We start from the raw sequence: 3,956 nt of genomic DNA on the forward strand, positions 1-3,956 counted from the left end.
CAGAGTACAGGATTTGTGGCTTCAGTTACTTTACAAGGTACTCTGTGAATAAGACAAGTGATCCTTATCAAAGTTTTACAAGATATTTATTTTAATTTGCTTTGTGTGCATGTATGTATATGGATATGTACACACCATGATGCAAGTGTAGTGGTCAGAGGACAATTTGTTGGAGTCATTTCTCTCCTTTCACCATGTGGGTCCTAGGAATTGAACTCAGGTCATTAGGCTTTGCAGCAACCACCATAGTAAGCTATCTCTCTGCCCAAACCTTAGCAGACCTTGACTGCAGAGTTGTGTTCTCTCCCTACCCCCCACCTCAGTGTGTGTGTTGTGTTTGTGCATGTGCGCATGTAATGGAGTGAGTGTATGAACATATATAAAATATACTTTGTATGAGTCAACTTACTACTATAGCAATACTTAGAATAATCACCTTATGAAGAAATACAGTTTATTTTGACTCTTGGATTTGGAGGTTTTATTCCAAGAAACTACTGCCCTTGTCATTTTGGGACCTGAGATGAGGTGGCCTATCTTATTGAGGAAAGTATAGGATCAAATCTGCTCAATGCATTTTCAGGAATTAAAGTATGAAAGAGGGACCAGTAGTCCACACAGATTTTTCTAATGGTACATCCTTAGTGGCAAGAGATCTAGGTATGTCCCACCTCTTAAAATGTACACATCCCAATATACCATGTATATTGTAGACCAAACCTTGAACTTATTGGCCTTTGGGTTTGGGGGTATTTTTAATTCATTGCCCTTGTCTTAGAATCATTAAATAGCTTCCTATAGAGTTGGTTCTACTGACAACAGAATCTTTCCAAGTGAAAGGCTTGTGTACAAATTTAAGGCTCCCATGAGCTGAAAGATTATTTTTTTAACACTAACTAATGTGCATCATGCAGAAATTTCATCAAATTTATTTCCTTTTAGAAATAGGGATGCTCAAATAAATTCACTGTGCATGTTGTTAGCTAGTGATTTATGTACTATGAAAATGACTTTATGAGTATAATGAATTATAAGGAGAGAGCTATACATGAATTTAGCTTGGACCATCCAGAAGTAAATGGCTCTAAAATCTATCTCAGCTGTAGTAAACATTCCTTAGATCCTCATTCTTTTTGCATGAATCTTATTCTCCCAGAAGATCTTTATAACTAGGTGTCCATAAAAACAAGGGAGTAGATCTCCTTTACCACAAGAATTCTGCTCTGAAACAGATTTAATTTTCCCAGGCTATGTCTCAAAACCACAGGGGTGAGCCACATTTTAATATTCCAATCATCTTAAATTAATTTTATACTGTGCCAGACTAAGAAAAGCCCTATATGTATTTCATATAACTTTATGTATTTTAAAAGGACTTTTATCCATGTGGCTTTAATGCAATTGCATTTACATAATCAAATATTAGTTTTAGAGCTTTTGATGTAGAACCAATATTTATTGCTTTCTCAAAAAAAAGGGGGGGGGATATTTCAGTAAATTACCTTCTTTAAGAACAGGAAGTCTTATTTTGCCAAAGAAAAAGGATCTGAAATATGCAAAGCTTCCTATTTGATGTGTAACTCAAAGCTCATGTGATTTGAACTTTTAGATACCTCCTTTCCTAGGAGTACTGGATAAATCCAAGTAACCCGATTCTCAGATTTTGCCAGGTCTTAAATAACTAGAGAATTTTGGCAGTAAATAAAAGCTAAGAAAGAAACTCTGACCCCTTCAATGTTGCTGGCAATGACTTAACTGCTAATAAATTTTCTAATATTTAGCATGACTATTATCCGATGATACCTACAGAGATTGTGTTCCTTTAACAAAATTCTGTCTGAAACATTAAAAAGTTACCATTAAAGATGATTTTAGATAATTTAAGCTTTCCTATTATAGTAAAATGTACACATGTCATTTGCAGTTCTACATATTACATATTGCTATCATATTGTGCTTCTTTGAAGTCCATGTAGCATGAAGATAAGTAGCATGTCTCACCTATTGCCTGCTGAGAAATCATTTATGGGTTTAAAATTTTCATTTTATGCAATGGTGAGTGCTCAAATATGCTGATGTCCTTTGGGATTGGATGGATGATAGTAAAGACATTTGAAGTAACAGTATGTAAATACATGGGATGGAGAGATACTTGAATATTAATTAGTTCAGTGGTATTGGTAACACCAGTTCAGAAAAGTGCCACACAGAATCACATATCTAATTGATATACATGGCCTGAACGTGAGTACTTAAACTCCAGAGTGAGTCTTTTAAGCCTCAGTTGGTGCTTCCTTTACATATGGTAATGAGCCATGAACATGGTGTTGGTTTGGGGCATTTGTTCTAAATGTCAGTGATTAAAAACCAAGTAGCTGATGTCCTGGAGAAGAAAAGTATAAAGGCTATGATATTTCAAAATGGAGCAATTTCAACTGTTCAACAATTTCAGAATGGAACAAAGTGTAAGGAAAGCAGGGGAGGGGATCAGTCTCCATTGACGCAATTGATATTTCCCCAAAACTGCACTTTCTGTACCATGGTTCAAGAATGAACTTTCATTGTTCCAGGTTGACTACATCTTATTTATTCTGTCAGCTGCTGTTACTGTATGGTGAATTAGACAATTATTAGATATAGGAAAAAATTAGATTTCTAAATATTAGGCTATGAGTATCTGGTAGTCAATAAGAAGCAAATCCTTTGGATGAGTGAATTTTCAATCATTTTTATCCCAAATAGAAAATTATTCTGTTTTGATGAGTATATATAACTTTATAAAACTGAAAAGGCCTCTATTTTAAATCATACCATAGTCAATTTGACAATCTGATACTTTTTTTAACTGGAAATTTAATTCAGAGTATATGCAAAGGATGCTGTGATTCATAGGGTTTGTAGTGATATTGCTTGTGAATGTTACAAAGCCCTAGGATTCCAGTATAGGTATAATGGTGTGATGAACGTTAACAACACTTCCATGTTGTCTCAGTTACTTTTCTATAATTGTGGCGAAACACCATGACCAAGAATATCTATAGAAGAAAGTTTCTTGGGGCTTTTCATAGTGGGTGGAATGACAGCATGCAGGTAGAAAATTGCTTTAAAGCAGTAGCTGAGAGCTTGCATCTTGGTCCACTAGTTAGATGAGGGGAGGGGTAGACTTTTGAAATATCAAAGTTCTAGCAACACATTCCTTCTAACCAGCAACACTTCTTAATCCTTCCCAAGTAGTTCTACCAATGGCGACCAAGTACTCAAATTTTTGAGCCTAAGGGGACCTTTCTTATTCAAACCAGCACACATATTTTCCTTTACAAGACTGGAATACTAAAAATTCTTATTTTAATGAAAACTTAGTTTAAAGTATGTTTTAAAGTTATATTTAAGTAAAATGAGTAAGAGTATTTTTATGAGAAATTATCTGTGTATTTGTGAAACAGAGAAAATTATATTGAGTAGGTCTATGTAGTAGGGAATATTTAGTAGTTATTAACTTCTTGCAAAAAGTATAAAGGATGTAGTAAAGTAAATCTAAGCCACCTGAAAATAATAATAATAATAATAATAATAGTAATAATAAGTGCATTTGCATGTGTGTGCATGTGGGTGTAATTGTGGGTATATGAAAGTAAGGAATGGTGTATGTATGTCACAGTGCACATATAGAGGTCAGAGAAAAAAATTTGGTGTCAGCCCCTCATTCCACATGGAATTCTGCAGACAAAACTCTGGGTCTCAGGCTTTTATAAAAAATACATTTATGGTTGACTCATCTCACTAGCTCGATGTAACATTTTAAAGCTATATGGCTTTCATGGGAAAGACTCTGTGAGAAGATATGACTGTCCCTCTCAGTTAAATCAATTAAATGCTGGCAATTATACTTGAGAGAGAGACAGAGACAGATAGAAAGAGAGAGAGAGAGAGAGAGAGAGAGAGAGAGAGAGAGAGAG

The sequence above is a fragment of the Mastomys coucha genome, unplaced genomic scaffold (genome assembly GCF_008632895.1).
Source record: "Mastomys coucha isolate ucsf_1 unplaced genomic scaffold, UCSF_Mcou_1 pScaffold23, whole genome shotgun sequence".
Lineage (NCBI taxonomy): Eukaryota > Metazoa > Chordata > Mammalia > Rodentia > Muridae > Mastomys > Mastomys coucha.